The 19,389-nt window shown below is 40.6% G+C and overlaps 1 protein-coding gene across 8 annotated transcripts in view; it reads left to right on the forward strand.

The window, feature by feature from the left end:
• The window catches only part of CSGALNACT1 (chondroitin sulfate N-acetylgalactosaminyltransferase 1), a 348,572-nt gene that overhangs the window by 115,493 nt on the left and 213,690 nt on the right, over window positions 1-19,389 (forward strand). Inside the window, exon 1 of one of the 8 annotated variants that reach the window (XM_087418630.1) lies at window positions 10,005-10,114. The exons of 6 other annotated variants lie outside the window; for them this stretch is intronic. The gene's annotated coding sequence lies outside the window, so the exon portion shown is untranslated. Of the gene's footprint in view, window positions 1-10,004; window positions 10,115-15,651; window positions 15,673-19,389 lie in introns of those variants that run through there. One more of the 8 variants, XM_087418631.1, reaches the window with a different exon arrangement.

Below are 19,389 nucleotides of genomic sequence, written 5' to 3' on the forward strand. Positions count from 1 at the left end.
TGCCTTTGTGGGACCTGTGAATACTTTTCAGAGACAACGAAACACAGAATATTAAAAAAGCCAGCCCTTCTCCATGAAGGGACCTCAACTATGCAAAAGTGGTGCTGATTTCAGAGTATTGTTTTGTGTGGGGGTCTGGCATCTCTTATATATCGTTTCTGGGAAGACTACCCTGAAATTTGAGAAATTGTGTGTGAAGCCTTCTAAAAAGCTTGAAAGGAACAGGGGAGTGAAAAGATGAAGAGGAAAGTGGGAAGACTTCCTAAATGCCATCTGGGTGCCTCACATCTGTTCCCTCCCGCCCATCCCTGTATGAAGTGACCCCACTAAGCTGAGGAAGTGGAGCTGATTTCAGAGGTGCATGGGGGTGGTGAGGGGAGGAGCAGTAGACGTCTGGCTGCCGTAGACAATGGGTGGGCATCAGGGGAGCTGGACAGCGAAGCAACCTCCATTCGCCAAGCCCTTGACTCTAACATGTGTGGGCACAAATGATCCATAATCAATCTATAATCAAAATTTGGGGTGAGTTTATTATGAGCCAGGTCTGAGGACTATAGCCCAGGGCCTTCCTTTCCCAAGGAAGGAAGGGCACCAAACAAGTAGGGTGTACGGAGTGATTATACACCGTCTTGGAACAAAGAGCATACCTCACATATGACAGGAATGTCTCTTTTACTACTGTCATGAGTTGCTTAGCTGGCACAGCGGGTCAGTGGTCAGAAGGTGAGCACAGCAGGTAGGTCGTCAGCAGGTCTGTGTTCACAAGGTGAACACAGGAGGTCGGTAATTAATCTTTAGTTTCTAGGGAGACATACTTATCCTTAAGGAAATGCCAATATGGGGGAAGCCACATCCCTACCTTTAAGGGCATCATTCTTGTCTTTGGGACATTATAAATGTTTAAAGCAGATGTCTAGTACATGCTCAGCAGGCCACGTCAGGCCCTTTTGCAAAAACAAGGTTAGTTTTAAACCAAATGGCTTCCTCCTGTGCTCCAGTGTATCCTATTGCTTGTCATTTATTCATCACATGCCATGGCCTTGCACAGGCATCTGACTGTGAGGTTCAGGCAGGTGCCCAGAGCTTTCCCACCAGTGTGTGTAGAGAAGGCAGGAGAGCGCTCTTCTCCCTCCCCACCCCTCGCTCTGCGTTGCCCTGCTGCCAGCCTCAGGGCAGAGGGCAGTGCTGTGAAACCTGAAATAAACAGACCTTATTTGTTGTTGAAAGCAAAGGAGCACAGAAACTTAACTTAAACACAATCGTTTAGACATTTGTTGTACATACTTAAAGCACCTAAAATTTCCAATGAGGGAGTTCTGACCCAGTTGATATCTAGTCTCCACTCCTGAGTTTGAGGTGTTTTCATCATTTCATTAAATTGTGTTCTCATTTATATATGACAACTGTCTTCATCAACTCGGGCTACTGTAACAAAATACCATAGACTACGAGGCTTAAACAGCAAAAATTTACCTTCTCACAATTCTGGAGGCTAGAAGTCTAAGTGCCAGCCCAGTGGGTTTCTGGTGAGGACTTTCTTCCTGGCTTGTACACTGCCACCTTCTTGCTGTGTCCTCACATGGTGGGGGAGTAAGGTGGGGCAGTGGGGGAGAGAGAGAGAAAGCTCTCTGGTGTCTCTTTTTATAAGGACCCTAATCCCATCATGAAGGCCCCACCCTCATGACCTCATCTAACCCTAATTACCTCCCAAAGGCTCCATCTCCAGATAACCATCACACTGGGGGTTAGGCTTCAACATGTGAATTTTTGGTGAGCACAATTCAATTCATACCAACAACTTTTAAGCTGAAACTATTTTATATGTATAAAAATAATAAAATGTATTTTTAGGATTAATAAGACATAAAATATCCTACGTACATATTAATTTTAAGATGAATTTTTGAATTTCCCAGCTTATTTTGTGTTTATTAAATATCAAACAAACAAACAGCAAACTCACGAGTCCCTGGAGGTCCCCTGTGGGCTCTACACATGGACCTTTAGGCAGTATCCCTGGAGGTTGTGTCCTGCTAAAGAAGTATGGGGACAAGTAGCCAGGCACCAGCTCTGGGTCTGGGCAGGATTCTGACCCCTGGGGAGGGATTCCTGCAGCAAGGCAGTCCCAGAGGAGCTTTGAGAGTTTGTCCAGACAGCAGGGTTTGAATCCCTATCTCACTCCAGAACCCATTTTTCACCAGGTATGGGTATTAGTTTTCTTTTCTTTTCTTGGTGGTTAATTTTATTTTCATTTTTCCCCCCCAACTTTATTGAAATATAATTGACATAGAACATTATGTAAGTTTAAGGTATATATGTTGATTTGATATATTTACATATTGCAGAATAATTACTACCATAGCATTAGCTAGCACCTCCATCTCATTACATAATTACTATTTCTTTTTTGTGGTGAGACTATTTAAGATCTACTCTTTTTGCAACATTCACACATATGATACAGTATTATTAGCTATAATCACCATGCTGTGCATTAGATCCCCAGAACTTGTTAATCTTACAACTAGAAGTTTGTATCCTTTGACCAGTATCTCTCCACCTGTCCCCACACCCCACCCCCTGGTCACCACCACTCTACTCTCTGTTTCTCTGTTTGGCTTTTTTGGATTCCACATATAAGTGATATCATACAGTATTTGTCTTTCTCTGTCTGACTCATTTGACTTAGCATAATGCCCTCAAGGTCCATCCAAGTCGTTGCATATGGCAGAATTTCTTTATTTCTCATGGCTAAATAATATTCCATTATACATATATACAATATACATTATATATATGTATATATACACACACATATATATAAACACACACACAGAGTACATTTTCTTTATCCACTCATCCGTTGACAGACATTTAGGTTGTTTTCACATCTTGGCTATTGTGTGTAATGCTGCAATGAACATGGGAGTGCAGATATCTCTACAAGATCCTGATTTCAATTCCTTTGTATATATACTAAGAACTGGGATTGCTGGATCATATGGTGGTTCTATTTTTAATTTTTTGAGGAACCTCTGTACTGTTTTCCATGTGGCTGTATCAACTTGCATTCCCACCAAGTGTACAAGGGTTCCCTTTTCTCCACATCCTCGCCAACACTTATTATCTCTGGTCTTTTTGATGACAGCCATTCTAGCAGGTGTGAGGTGATATCTCACTGTGGTTTTGATTTGCATTTCCCTGATGATTAGTGATGGTAAGCACCTTTTCATGTACCTGTTGGCCATCTGTATGTCTTCTTTGGAAAAATGTCTATTCAGTTCCTCTGCCCTTTTTTTTTTTTTTGAGGAAGATTGGCCCTGAGCTAACATCTGTTGCCAATCTTCCTCTTTTTTTCTGTTTCTCTCCCCAAAGTCCCAGTACATAGTTGTATATCCTAGTTGTAGATCCTTCTAGTTCTTCTATGTGGGACACTGCCTCAGTGTGGCTTGATGAGCAGTGAGTAAGTCCACGCCCAGGATCCAATCTGGCAAACCCTGGGCCGCCAAAGCAGAACGTGCGAACTTAACCATTATGCCACTGGCCCAGCCTCCTCTGCCCATTTTTTAATTGGGTTATTTGTTTTTTTGCTGTTGAGTTGTATGAGTTCTTCATATATTTTGGATATTTGCCCCTTATCAGGTATATGATTTGTAAATATTTTCTCCCATTCAGTAGGTGGCCTCTTTGTTTTGTTCATGGTTTCCTTTGCTGTGCAGAAGCTTTTTAGTTTGATGTAGTCCCACTTGTTTATTTATGCTTTTGCTGCTTGTGCTTTTGGTGTCATATCCAGGAAATCACTGCCAAGACCAATGTCAAGAGCTTTCTCCTCTATGTTTTGTTCTAGGAGTTTTATGGTTTCATGTCTTAAATTTAAGTCTTTAATTCATTTTGAGTTCACCTTTGTGAGTGGTGTAAGATAGGGGTCTAATTTCATTCTTTTGCATATGGATATCCAGTTTTCCCAACACCATTTATTGAAGAGACTGTCCTTTCCCCATTGTGTATACTTGGTGCCTTTGTTCAGTTTTAGTGGACTGTATATGTGTGGGTTTATTTCTGGGCTCTCGATTCTGTTCCATTGGTCTATGTGTCTTTTTATGCCAGTACCCTACTGTTTTGATTACTATAGCTTTGTAGTGTAGTTTGAAGTCAGGAAGTGTGATGCTTCCAGCTTTGTTCTTCTTTCTCAGGATTGCTCTGGCCATTCGAGGTCTTTTGTGGTGCCACACAAATTTTGGGATAGTTTTTGCTATTTCTGTGAAAAATGTCGTTGGAATTTTGATACATATTGCATTGAATCTATAGATGGCTTTGGGTAATAGGGACATTTTAACAATATTAATTCTTCTGATCCATGAACATGGGATAGATATCTTTCCATTTGTTTGTGTCTTCAGTTTTTTTCATCAAAGTAATGTAGTTGTTAGTGTACAGATCTTTCACCTCCTTGGTTAAATTTATTCCTAAGTATTTTATTGTTTTTGATGCTTGTGAATGGGATTGTTTTCTTTATTTCTTTTTCAGATGTTTTGCTGTTAGTACTGAGAAAAACAACTGTTTTCTATATGTTGGCTTTGCATTGTGCAACTTTACTGACTTCACTGATTAGTTCTAGCAGTTTTTAGGTGGTGTCTTTAGGATTTTGTATATATAAGATCACGTCATTTGCAAAGACAATTTTACTTCTTTTCTTCTTTCTTTCTTTCTCTTCCTTCCTTCCTCCCTTCCTTCCTTCCTTCCTCCCTCCCTCCCTTCCTTCCTTCCCTCCCTCTTTCTCTTTCTCTCTCTCCCTCCCTCCCTCCCTTCCTTCCTTTCTTCCTTTATTTTTGAGGAAGATCGGCCCTGAGCTAACATCCATGCCAATCCTCCTCTTTTTTAGCTGAGGAAGACTGACCCTGAGCTAACATCTATTGCCAGTCTTCCTCCTTTTTCTCCCCAAAGCCCCGGAAGATAGTTGTTGTAGTTGCACATCCTTCTAGTGGCTGTATGTGGGACACCACCTCAGCATGGCCGGACAAGTGGTGTATCGGTGTGCGCCCGGGATCCGAACCCGGGCCGCCAGTAGCAGAGTGCACGTACTTAACCGCTAAGCCATGGGGCCGGCCTCTCTTCTTTTCTTATTTGTATGCCTTTTATTTCTTTTTCTTGTCTGATTGCTCTGGCTAGGACTTCCAGTACTATGTTGAATAGAAGTGGCAAGAGTGGGTACCCTTGTCTTGTTCCTGATCTTAGAGGAAAAGCTTTCAACCTTTCACCATTGAGTATAATGTTGGCTGTGGGTTTGCCATATATTGCCTTTATTGTATTGAGGTATGTTCCTTCTGTATGCAGTTTGTTAGGCATTTTTATCATGAAAGGATGTTGTATTTTGACAATGCTTTTTCTGCATCTATTGAGATTAACATGATTTTTATCTTTCGTTCTGTTAATGTGGTGTATCACATTGATTGTTCTGTGTGTGTTGAACCATCCTTGCATCCCAGGGATAACTCCCACTTGATCATGGTGTGTATTAGTTTCCTAAGGCTGCCACAACAAATTACCACAAACTGAGTGGCTTAAAACAGCAGAAATGTGTTGTCTCACACGTCTGGAGGTTAGAAGTCTGAAATCTGTAAGTCTGAAAGATGTCAGCAGGACCGTCCTCCCTCTGAGACCTGTAGGGGAGAGCTCGTCCTCCCCTCTTCCTGGCTTCTGGTGGTGGCTGCTAAACCTTGGCCTTCCTTGACTTGCGGCTGCATCTCTGTGTCTGTTCATGCTCTCTCCCTGTGTCTCACATGGTCTTCTTGTAAGGACTCCGGCCATATTGACTTAGAGACCCACCCTGCTCCACTATGACCTCCTTGCATCTGCAGAGACTCTATTTCCAAATAAGATCACATTCTGAGGCACTGAGGGTTAGGACTTCAACGTAGCTATTTGTGGGGACACAGTTCAACCCGTAACAGTATGCTAGAAGATTTTCTGTCTTTGGTGTGGGTAGGAGTAGTACGTTTATCAAGCTGTAGAGTGAAAAAGGAAAGAAATGGGTTACAAAAATCTTCTAGTTACTCGTGCTGTATTAGACATCTGCACCTCTCCTGTCCTGGAGACTCTCCAACAGGATTAGCAAGGACCTATGGTTGAGCAGGTGAAGACACCTTTAATACAGCAATGATAATCAGGTATCCGCTGGGCCAGAAGTCCCCCACTGGAAATTTTTTCACAGTTATGCTATATTTTACTTTTACTAGCCCCAAAACTCCCTTTAAAAAAACCTCTCAGCAGAATACATAGTCACTCTGCTAAGTTTGACAGCAAAATAATGGAGAGAATTTTCTTAGCACTACTGAAGTATGGATGTTTCAGCTTTTTTTTTTTGGGAGGAAGATCAGCTCTGAGCTAACATCCATGCTAATCCTCCTCCTTTTTTTCCGTTTTTCTCCCCAAAGCCCCAGTAGATAGTCGTATGTCATAGTTGCACATCCTTCTAGTTGCTGTATGTGGGACGCCGACTCAGCATGGCCGGAGAAGTGGTGTATCAGTGTGCGCCCGGGATCCCAATCCGCGCTGCCAGTAGTGGAGCGCGCTCACTTAACCACTAAGCCACGGCGCCTGGATGTTTCAGCTTTTTAATTGAAGTTTCTTACACTAGAGGATGTTGCCATATAAAATACTGGACATCTAGCATCAATTCTTGTATGTAGCCTGTGGTTAAGAACAGAGGTATTTGAATGTACCCTCTAAAATGCAGTGATAAAAACACAAAGAAAAGGTATTCCAAATGTTATGCTTATTCCTGGCAAATGCTTTTTTGATGCTTCTCTTGAATGCTTAGCCATTTGGTTTGGAAAAGTTTTCAGGCCTCTTTGCCACCTAATTAAGGACTGTTTCCAAAGCTTTTGAGGTGCTGCCACAAACAGCAAATCCATAGTTGAGGAGAAAGCACCTGTTTTGTATGGTTATATCTTACTTGTTAAGAATGGGAGCATAAAATGAGCCATTTAAAAATTTAAGTTGCTTGCCAATAATTTTTCAAGTTAGATGTGTTATGTGACTTTTGATTGTGTTAAGTTTCATGGTCATAAAGTCATAACTGGGCCGGCCCGGTGGCTTAGCGGTTAAGTGCTCACGCTCCGCTACTGGTGGCCCAGGTTTGGATCCTGGGCGCGCACCGACGCACCGCTTCTCCGGCCATGCTGAGGCCGCGTCCCACATACAGCAACTAGAAGGATGTGCAACTATGACATACAACTATCTACTGCGGCTTTGGGGGGAAAAAAAAAAAGGAAGAGGATTGGCAATAGATGTTAGCTCAGAGCCGGTCTTCCTCAGCAAAAAGAGGAGGATTAGCATGGATGTTAGCTCAGGGCTGATCTTCCTCACAAAAGAAAAAAAAAAAAGAATTAAAAAAAAAAAGTCATAACTATGGCAAGGTCACGTGTTTGCAAAAAATATGAAATTGAATGACTTCTCTTTCTTCAAGAATTTTTTTTTCACTTTATTCCCTGAAACTTTGTAGAATTAATGAGCGGCAAAATGATTATATAAACATGCAGGTGTGAAATGCTGCTTCGAAATACATATAATAAAAAAAATCTTTCATTATTTGAAAATTCAAGCCATAGCAGGTGCAATAATATGCAGCAAAAACTTTCTTCCCATTATTCTGTTGCTCCAGTTTCCAAAAAAAGTGTTAGAGAACATCTGGATAAGCTATAGAAAAAGGAAAAAAATCTCCCTCCCATCCCCTATGCAGAGCTTTCACCGTCTTAGAAATAGTACAAAGCAATTTAGGTCTGCACAGTGTGAGCTTAGATCTGAGAAGAACTTTGTTAAAGAGTGCCAAATCCAGCAGTATCAAAGAAAATGCCTTTATGTAGCTAGTGGTCAATAGAGGACAATTTTTATCTCTATACTGCAGATGTCCTGATGCCTTTGAAAGCTCATTTTAGTATATTAGTGATGAAGAGACAAATTTTGCTTGAATTTTCAAGCTCAGTATATTTCAGGTACGAAGTAATACCAGCCGTGCCTTCAGCAATAGGAATTAATTATATTGAAGAATTTTTTTTCTCTCAACAGAGCCTTCTCGTTTGATTGGAATTTCTGAGAAGGCCAATTATGGGCTCAATCCTGGCAGTTTATTAGGACTTGCTTTTTACTTTAAAGAGTTGAACAATGTGCTTTAAAAAATATACACTTGGGTTAAAACAACAGATACCACTACCTACCGATTAGAATGGATGAAATCCAGAACACTGACAACATCCAGTGCTGGCGAGGAAGTGGAGCACCAGGAACTCTCATTCATTGCTGGTGGGAATGCAAAATGGTGCAGCCACTTGGGAAGACAGTTGGCAGTTTCCTACAAAACTAAACCTATTCTCACCATATGATTCCAGCAGTTGTGCTCCTAGGTGTTTACCTCAATGAATTGAAAACTATATCCCCATAAAAACCTGCACACAAGTGTTTATAGCACTTTTATTCATCATTGCCAAAAATTGGAAGCAACCAAAATGTCCTTCAGTAGATAAACAAACTGTGGTACATCCATACAATGGAATATTACTCAGTGATAAAAAGAAATGGGCTAATGGTGGATTCATGTGATTATACATTTGTCAAAACCCAGTGAACTCTAATGTCCAAGTATGGGCTTGAGTTAATGATAATGTATCAATATTGGTTCATCAATTGTAACAAATGTACCACACCAATACAAGTTGTAAGTAGTAGGGGAAAGTGTGTGTGTCGGGCGGGGGGAGAGGGAGTATATGGGAACTCTCTGTAACTTTCTAATCCATTTTTCTGTAACTCTAAAACTGCTCTTAAAAAAAATCTGTTAATTAAAAAAAAAAAAATATCGAGCCATGAAAAGACATGGAGGAACCTTAAATGCATATTGCTAAGTGAAAGAAGCCAGTCGGAAAAAGCTACATACTGTATGATTCCAATTATATATCATTCTGGAAAAAGCAAAACTCTGGAGACAGTAAAAAGATTAATGGTTGCCAGGCGTTGGGGTGGACAGGGATGAATAGGCAGAGCACACAGGATTTTTAGGGCAGTGAAGCTATTTTGTATGATACTGTAATGGTGGATACATGTCATTATGCATTTGACAGAACCCATAGAACTGTACACCACAGAGTGGATCCTAATGTAAAGGATGGTCTTTGGTTAATAATAATGTATCCAGGGCCGGCCCTATGGCTTGGCGGTTGGGTGCGCGCGCGCTGCTGCTGGCGACCCGGGTTCGGATCCCGGGCGCGCACCGATGCACCGCTTCTCCGGCCATGCTGGGGCCGCGTCCCACATGCAGCAGCTGGAGGGATGTGCAACTATGACATGCAGCTGTCTGCTGGGGCTTTGGGGGAAAAATAAATAAATAAAATTATAAAAAATAATAATAATAATGTATCCATATTGGTTCATCAGTTGTAGTGAATGTACCACACCAATGCAGGATGTTAATAATAGGGGAAACGGGGGGGTGGTTGGGAGTATATGGGAACTCTCTGTACTTTCTGCTCAGTTTTTCTGTAAACCTAAAACTTCTCTGAAAAATTGTCTATTAATTTTTTAAAAATCAGCAAAAAATTATATGAAATTCAAATTTCAGTGTCCATAAATAAAATTTTATTGGAACACACACCCATGAATTCACACCTGGGGAACTTTGGTGGCATATCTTTTCTTTACCATGGCTGTAAGCGTCTGCACAGGGCAGAGGCTGGGGAGCCAGTGACCGCCATTGGGCCCCTGTTGGCTGGATGGGAAGAGACCTCCCAGTGGGGCATTTGCTCTGTGGTGGCTTCCACTGGGCTGCACTAGTTCTATTTTGACATCTTCAGGAGCTTGCGCTCCCCAGCCTCCTGAGTCTCTGTCCACCTATACACCACTTTGATTCCATGCCTGACTTACTGGGCAGCTCAGTTTCTCGTCTGTGAAATGGGAGGCATTGAGCTTACTCTTTCTCTTTCGTTTCTTCTAATTCAATTTGTCATACCCCACAGGGATGGTGTAAAGAGAGTGATAACTAGAAACATAACTTACTGGACAAAATTGAGTTCCTAAAGGAAGAGCCTGATAGAGATGAGAGGAGATGGAGCTGGTGTAAAATCAGGTTAGTAGCATTTTGAGGGACAGATATTTTTGCAACTGGAAAGGACCATAATTGATGATTTGATCCTGTTTTATGCCAGCAGGCAGGGGCCTCTCTGAGTCCTTACGTCTCCAAGCTTAGCAGTGTGTGTACCATAGTGGAAAGGTCTGGGCTGTGAAGGCAGAGAAACCTGGGTTGAGTCTCACGTGTCTGCCCCTGGACACCTGAAGGGCTTCAGGCAGGTACTTAGCCGCTCGAAAGCTCAGTTTCCTTCTCTATAAATGGGAGTGGCCACACCTGCTTCATAAAGAGCCGATTAAAACAGACAACGTGTATAAGGTGCCCTCTAGGGGACTGGCCTAGGGCAGGCTGCCCGTCCGCACAGGTGTCATTTTGAGTGGAATGAAGTTTGGTTCTTTCCTTCTTGAAGATCTCGGGAGAGTCCACTGCCCTCTGACCTGTCCTAGTTTTATTCCTTCTCAGATGGTCAGGAAAACATTCTTTAATGTCAAACTAAACCCTCTATTTTTTCGGTTTAAGTCTCCTCTCCTCTGTCCTATGTGCCCTGGACACTCTCTCACGCCTTCATAAAGGTGGGAATTAAACCACCTTCTTGACTTCCTCTAGAGTAAATAACCCCAATCCCTCTGACCTGTTCTAAGAGGAGCTGTTTACTTTTCCTTTGAGAATGTTCCTGACCTCGCTCCCACTTCTCCTCAGTCTTGTAGAGACCTGCAGATCAAAATGGGAGGCGTGCTCTCCCGGGGCCTGGCGCACGTGGCGTGTGTGGGCCAGAAAGGTCGCTCCCAGGCCTTTGCAGGCCCTGTTCACTTGGTCTCTTTCTTTTCCTCCATATTATTGACTCCTATTTGGACCTTTTCTTTGTCCTGCTTTTTGTTTCTTAAGAAATATTGCTTACTGGCTAAGACTGAGGGCTCTGGAGCTGGACTTTCTGGGTTTGTCCCACCTCCTTGATTTACCAACTGCCCAAATTACTTAACTTTTCTGAAGCTCAGTTTCCTCATCTGTAAAATGTGATGAATGTAGTCTCTACTGGAAAGATTTGAGTATTTACTATGTTGAAATATATGTAAGTTCTCAGAATAAAATGGCCACATAGAGAGTACTCAACAAACATTAGCTATTTTTTAACTTTTTATTTTGAAATTATGTAGACTCACAAGAAGTTGAAAAAATAGTACAGAAAGTCCCCATGTACCCTTCCCCCAGCTTTATCCAATGATAATAGCTTCCATAATTATAATGCTTTATCAAAACCAGGAAATTAACATTGGTATAACACTATTAACTGAACTACATATCTTCTTTGAGATTTCACCAGTTTGTCATGCTTTCTTTTGTGTATCCATGTGTATGTGTGTATAGTTCTGTGAGATTTCGTTACACACCTGGATTCGTGTAAACGCCTGCAGTCAGGATACAGAATTGTTCCGTTTCCACGAAGGCTGTCTGTCCCTTTATAGTCACACCCGTCCTGCAGCCCTACCTCCTGGCAACCACTGACCTGTTCTCCATCGCTTTTTGCGAGTGTCATGCAAGTAGAATCATATCTTTTGAGATTGATCTTTTCACTCAATAGCATGACCTTGAGGTCCATCCAAGTTGTTTGTGTCTCAATAGTGCCTTCCTTTTCATTACCGGTTAGTATTCCATTGTATAGGTGTACCACAGTTTGTTGATCCATTTACTCCTGAAAGACGTTTGGGTTGTTGTCAATTTTTTGGCTATTACAAATAAAGCTGTTTTGAAAATTCATGTACATTTTGTGGGAGCATGTTTTCATTTCTCAAAGGGTAAAAACCTAAAATTGTGATTGCTGAGTTGTATGTTAAGTGTATGTTTAACTTTTTAAAAAACTGACAAACTGTTTTCTCTAGTGGCTAGACCATTTTATACTTCCTCAGCAGTGTCTGAGATCCAGTTTCTCTGCATCCTTGCCAGAATTTGCTGTTATCACTATTTTTTATTTTTGCCATTCTAATAAATATGATGTGATGTCTCACTGTCTCACTGTGGCTTTAATTTGTTTTTTCCTAGTGGTTAATGACGTTGAACATCTCTTCATGTACTCATTTGCCTCCATAGATTCTCTTTGGTGAAGAGAATCTGTTGAAGGTCTGTTCAAGTCTTTTGTCCGTGTTTTAAATTGGATTCTTTGTTTTCTTTCTATTGAGTTTAGCAAGTTCTTTATATATTTAGAATACAAGTCCTTTGTCAGATATATGACTTGCAGATATTTTCTCCCTTTTCATGGCTTATCTTTTCGTCCTATTCACAGGATCTTTTGCAGAGCAGAAGTTTTTAATTTAGTGATTTTTTTTTAAATTAATCATGCTTTTGGTGTTTTGTCTAAGATTTCTTTGCCTAACCCTAAATCAGAAAGATTTTCTCCTTTGTTTTTTCCTAAATGTTTTGTATTTTTACATTTTATATTGAGATCTAGAATTCATTTTGATTTAATTTTTGTTTAAGGTATGAAGTTTATATTGAAATTCTTTCTTTTTTTTTGTATATGGATATCCAGTTATTCCAACACCATTTGCTGAAAACACTATCCTTTCTCCATTCAGTTGCTTTTGTGTCTTTGTAAAAAATCCATTGGCCATACTTCTGTAGCTATTTCTGGGTTCTTAAATCTTTTCTATTGATCTGTGCATCTGACCTTCTGCCAATACCACACTGTCTTGATGACTGTAGTTATAGAGTAAGTCTTAAAATTGGGTATTGTGATTCCTCTAATTTTATCCTTCTTTTTCAAAATTGTTTTTAGCTATTTTACTTCTTTTGCTTTTCTATATAAATTTTAGAAGAAGCTTGTCTATATCTACAAAGAACTTTGCTGGGATTAGCTATTATTTTAAATGTTATTATTACTTTCTTCATTCTGTATTTGTTTTATTATCTTGCTTTACAGTTCTCACATCACTGGAGAGCCAGAGGGGACTTTAGAGATCATTAGCCTGATTCCAGCATTTTTTGGTGGAGAAAGTGTAATCTTTTTTTGTAACAGATTCAGTGAGGGTAAGTGACTTCCTAAGTCACTTGGAGGTTAATTGGTCTAGGACCAGTGTCCATGGCCTCTGACTCCTTGGTCCATAGCATTTTCTTTCTTTTTTTTTTTTTTTGTGAGGAAGATCAGCCCTGAGCTAACATCCATGCCAATCCTCCTCTTTTTGCTGAGGAAGACCGGCCCTGAGCTAACATCTATTGCCAGTCCTCCTCCTTTTTTTCCCCAAAGCCCCAGTAGATAGTTGTATGTCATAGTTGCACATCCTTCTAGTTGCCTTATGTGGGACGCTGCCTCAGCATGGCCAGACAAGCGGTGCGTGGATGGATGTGTGCCTGGGATCCCAACCTGGGCCGCCAGTAGCAGAGCACGTGCACTTAACTGCTAAGCCACGGGGCTGGCCCCCGTAGGATTTTCAATTTGCCATAAGGCCTCCACTCTTAAACCTACTGAATCTTATCTCATTTCCATACGTTTTTGTACTTTTTTGAAAGGGATTATTTAGCATTTCACTGTTGCATCCCAGAGATAGCATGATCAGTAGTATAGAGTCCCCTTGGAAACTTGTTAAAAGTGCAGTTTCCTGTACCCTGGAGATTCTTCTTCAGTAAGTGTGATGTGAGGCTCAGGGCCCACAATCTGCAGAGGCACCTCAAGTCACTCTGATGCACTTGGGCTGTGGGCCACACTTGGAGGAACCAGAGACCATCAAGAATGAAACGCAGGCCTTGGAGTCATAGACCCGGGTTCAACTCCTCACTTCCTTGTCCAATAACTCTACGCTTCAGTTTCTTCATGTGTAAAATGGGGATAATGGCGTCTGGTTCGCAAGTTTTCTTTGGTTTAAATACAATGTGTGTAAAGTTCTTAGTATTAAACTTGGTACCCCAAGTCAGTGAGTGCTACCTCCTTCCTCCTTAATAGACTGTGAGGTTTGACATCTGTTTGAGACAGAGGCGGTGTTATGTGTTTAGCCATTTTCACATTCCTCCTGATCACTGGGAAGACTATGCTTGTCAGTCCCTTTACATCTAGGTAGGGTCACATGACTAGTTCTGGCCAATGGAATCTGAGCATGACCGATGTCTGTGACTTCCAGGCTGGGTGGTTAACGATCTGATTTGACCTCTGTGTGTGCCCCTCTGCTTCTGCTAGCTGGATGGTACCCAGATGACACTAAAGCAAGAAAACGGTAGCAGCCTGAATCCCTGAGTCACCATTTGGAGGAGAGTGCCCTGTTAACTACATTAGATGGTGATTCAAAAGCTAAACCTTTGCTGTTTTAAACCACTGAGATTTTGAGGGATGAGATTTTGGGATTTTACAGCACTTAGTGTTAATTACTCCAATTATATACTGTTGGATGTTTAAAAACTTAAAATTATCTTTTGAATATTATGTTTGTTATAATATTCTAAATATTTTATGATTTATATGTGGTATAGGAAATATAAAGCAAGCAAGCAATTCAGTAGGAGGCTATAGCATGAGGAGAGTTTCATTTGTGAAGAATAAAAAAATTTTTTTTCAAACTAGAATATTTCTTTGGGTTTTATGTATTTGTGGTTTTTATGGATATTTTATGTATAGATGTAATTCTCAAGCATCTGAAGGCAGGTCACTTATCCAGGTGAAAGTTGAGATAATAGTCCCTTAAAGATAGGGGCCATCAGGAACCAGGGTGGCAGAAGTACAGAATCTCAGAGTATCTCCACTGTTGAGGAGGTGGTCCAAATAGTCTAGATGGGCATTCTACCGTTGGGAGGGTAATGCTGGGCACTGGAAGGAAAGACAAGGGTCTTTGGCACATAGTTAATGACCCCATCTCTCACTGTAAGAGAGAAGATTCTTGTGTTTCATGGGGTAGCTGCCCAGGGTCCAGATCCAAGGTATTTAACCATTTGCCTAAAGTGGCCTCCTGGACTTAGGATTGGGTGGAGGCCCCTTCTTACACACAGGCTCAGTATATATCCATTAATAAAAATGACAGATATCTCAGGTCAGCACATCATTGAGGGGGAGCAGATATCTTTACCACTTTCAGTGGACGGATCAGAAGACCCTTCTTGGCGAAGAGGTTTTTCCTCTGGAAGGATTTATATTTTAATGATCATTCCGTTCTGAGTAGTTTTTGATTCATGAATTATTTGAAGGTTTATCAGTTAATGTCCAAACACCTGGGGATTTTCCAGTTCTTTCTCTTATTGATTTTTGGCTTAATTTTAATGTGATCAGTGAACCCACTCTATGTCATTTCAATCTTTAGAGATCTGTTGAGACATGCTTTCTGGCCCAGCAAGTAGTCAATTGTTGTAAACAGTCTGTTTACTCTTGAAAATGATGTTTAGTCTATAGTTGTTGGGTATAGCGTTCAAGAGTGTTAATAGTATTGTTCAATTAAAAAAATGTGTCAGACCAGCATTATGCTGCTTATAGTAGACACTTCTTAAATTAAGGATATGGAGAAGTTAAAAGTAAAAGGGTAGAAAAATTGATATTTTTCCTCTTTATTCTATTAGCTCCTGAGAGAGGCCTGTTAAAATATCTCACTGTGAGTATGGATTACTGCTTATGATTATTTCTCCTTTTAGTGCTCTCACTTTTTGCGTTATATATTTTGAAGCCGTATTACTGCATGCATACAAAGTACAGAATTGTTATGTTGGTCTGATGATGACGGTTTTCCCTTAAAGTCTGCCTTGACTAACATAGCTCTTCCAGCTTTCCTCTGGTTAGGGTTTTCATGGTACATCACTTTCATTTGTGTTTTGTCCTATTACTGTCAAACATTCTGTATCCTTATGTCTAAAGTATGTCTCTTTAAAGCAGAATAGTTAAATTTTATTGTGTATCTAGTTTGTCAGTCTTTGTCTTTTAATTAGACTGTTTAGTCTGTTTGCCTTTAATGAAATCTATTTGGCACTAGATCTGCCACCTTACTATTTGATTTCTATTTGTCCCACCTGTTCTTGTTCATTTTTCTTTCCTATTGCCTTATTTTCAATTAAGTATTTTTTACTTTTTAATTTTTTCTCTCTCTTCTCTTGGTTTGTTAGTTACATGTTCTTTTATGTTCCTTTAGTGGTTACCTTAGAGAGGGTAAAACAATCACCTTTGATTTATTAAAGGCTAATACAAATTAGTACTTTCACCACTTCCTGGACAATACAAGGACATTAGAATACTTTAATTCCGTTTATACCCCTCCCAAACTTATATGCTACTATTTTCATGTATTTTGAATAACTCCAAGATAATAGATAATAGTAAAATAAATAGGAAGTGATGAATCTTGAATACTTAATACTTTTTAAATTTTAAGTTCAATTTATTTAATTATAAGTTTATATAATTTATTTTTAATAATGGTTGTATTTAACAACCAGCTTGCAAACTTCCTGAAAATTTAATAATCATCTCTTGTGAGCCAATATGATCTGGCTGAAGGACACCACTGAGTGAGGACATTTCCTAGAATGGTAGCCAAGTTGAATAAAGATAATCCTTGGCATTACAAATAGCATCCCAACGTGGATATTTATGATCCCTAAACAATAAAACAACAACATGTGTTGTCAAGTTCAGCAAATAGGGGCACCTTTTTGCTGCTGACCTGGATGCAGGAATTGAGAAGGAGTTTGCACGTGTGCAGCAGTGGCCTACTTGTATGGAGGAAGGATATGACGTGAGCTACTGTGCGTTTCTTCCAAATTCTGTATTCAGTGGCGGTCACGTATTTACTTCATGGGAGTAGTGACTATATATTAGGGCAAGATTTATTGTTTTGTTTTCTAGACTTAGGAAAATGACGAAGAAAATTGCAGATTAAAATTAATAGTTTCTCTTGTCTGTAGCATTATATCATGAATAGCACCAAAAATTGTGAAAACATTCTTTTCATATTCAAAAACAGTGATCTGGGCCCGGCCCTGTGGCTGAGTGGTTCAAGTTCCCCGTGCTCTGCTTCGGCGGCCTGGGTTCACAGGTTCAGATCCTGGGCGCAGACCTACTCCACTCACCAGCCGTGCTGTGGAGGTGTTCCACATACAGAAAAATAGAGGAGATTGAGCTCAGGGCTCATCTTCCTCAAGCAAAAAAAGAGGAGGATTAGCAATGGATGTTAGCTCAGGGCGACTCTTCCTCAGAAAAAAACAAAAACCAAAAAAAAAACAGCGCTCTGGGCAAAAAAATCACTCTTGCCATTGATAAGCAAGTGATGTGTTGTCTTACTCTCAATGTAAAATAAAATATCAACGAGCATTCGTGTTGAAACTACACTCATTTGTCAGTTGCAACCATAGGTTTTGTACAGATTCGAGGATTTGGCAAAAATGCGTGCATGAAATGGTTATATGGAATTTGTGATAAAGAACATTGTCTATTTTATTATTATTTGTAAATTGTGTACTAATACTTTGTATCAGTAAAATTTTTAATTAACTCATGTCCATAAATATAGATATGCATGCAATTTTTTTTCCTGGAGAGTTGATTATTAAACATTTGGCAGCGCACCACTGACCTCATTCCTCCAAAACTGCAGTTAAAAGTGTTGTTATTGTATCTACTGAGTCCCTTAAGAATCCTAGGGTGAAAGTTAACGATGTTACGGACTTAAGAACAGCAGTTGCTTCTTTGTACATTTCTTTATCCTACTGCGGCTTCCTAGCACTTGGACTAGTGGTCCTCTTCTCTCCTCTGGGAAAACTACCAGGACCTCAAGGTTTTCACAATATTTTTACGACTTTTTTTTTTTACAGTATTGAGTTTCTCTGCTTATCTATTCAGGATACAAAATAGATAATTCCTCTCCTTTTGCCTAAAAGATTTTTCTGTTACTATGTCATCAGCTTTTAAGCTTTTACTTCCCGGAGTTCTTCTGACAGATTTTGGGTGTGGGAGCATCTCACTGTCCCCATGTGGGGACCTTTGCCCCTTCTGATTACTCTGCTGGAAACTGAGAAGAAGCATCTGACAATAGCTTTAAGTCCATTGCTCCCTACCAGAGTGTTGATGCTCTCTTTCTTGCTCAATACCCAGAACTCTGGATATCTTAACAATAAAAGCTAATATTTAAAGAAAAATTATTCTTTCCCCGCCTTAGAAAATCCTCTGTACTATATAATAATAGTGATCATTTAACGAGTGCTCACTGTGGATCAGATGCTGCATTTTGCACTTTCTCCTTATATCAACCTTCTGATTAACCTCCTCATCCCTTCATTATCCTCATTTTAGAAATGAGAAAACTGAGATTTAAAAAGGATAATTTGCCCAAGGTTTCAAGTGGCCAGACTAGGATTTGTACCCAAGCAGCACCTCTGGCACGAGAATCACTGTATTAATCTGTGACGTGGCAAGATCTGTGCTGTTTTTCCTTTGTCTATGAAGTAACTACACTGACTTCTGCTTCCCTTTTGATTGTCAGAATTTACTCAGTATTCCTTGAAATTTAAAGTGTGAGGACAGGGCCATTTTGTTATTGTGACATGAGTGTGTAAATGATTCAAAAATGTTTTTTGAAAAAGAAGAAAATTAAAACTTTGAATAGACTCCTCCTTTCCCTCACCCCACGTGAAAATGATCAAGTCCCCATTGCATGCCTAGATATCTCTCAAACCTGTCCCTTGTCTGGCACCAGCCCTCCTTGGTGCAGGCTCCCAGTCCTTCTCAGTTGGGTAAATGCTGCAGCCTTCTGGTTGGTTCCACACCTTGGGTCTTCACCTCTCCAGCCCAGCCTTCTCACGGCCCGACAATGAACATTCTAAAACATAAATATGACCATTTCAATTTCTCACTTAAATTCTTTTAGTGGCTCCGTTGCCTTTAGGACATGGTTCCTTCACTCAGCGGAGGTTCTCAGCCTTCCCTACCGCCTCACCTGCTTCCCCTTGCCCATAGGCATCTGAGATTCCAGCCATGTTGAGCTCCTTGCAGGCCCCAGACTCTGCCGTACTCTCTCGTGGCTGTGCTGTTTCCATGGGTTCCCCTGCCTAGAATGCTGTTCTTCTATCTCCCATTTCTTCCGTCATCTGCCTCCCATCTGCCTTCCATGACTCAGGTGTGACTCTGATTAGCCTAATCTGGTTAGATGCTGTTTCCCTCTGCTCCCCTAGCACCCTGTGCATGCCTCCCCACACCCATGGCCTTCTGAATTGTGGATAGTGGAGGAACAGATAATCTGTGAGCTCCCCAAGGTCGGGGACTATAGCCTCGTCATAGAACTTGACACTTTGGAGGTGCTCGGTACATTTCCGTTGGGTGAATG

The sequence above is a fragment of the Ceratotherium simum genome, chromosome 28 (assembly GCF_057802395.1).
Source record: "Ceratotherium simum simum isolate JZ-2026a chromosome 28, ASM5780239v1, whole genome shotgun sequence".
NCBI classification, from domain to species: Eukaryota; Metazoa; Chordata; class Mammalia; order Perissodactyla; family Rhinocerotidae; genus Ceratotherium; species Ceratotherium simum.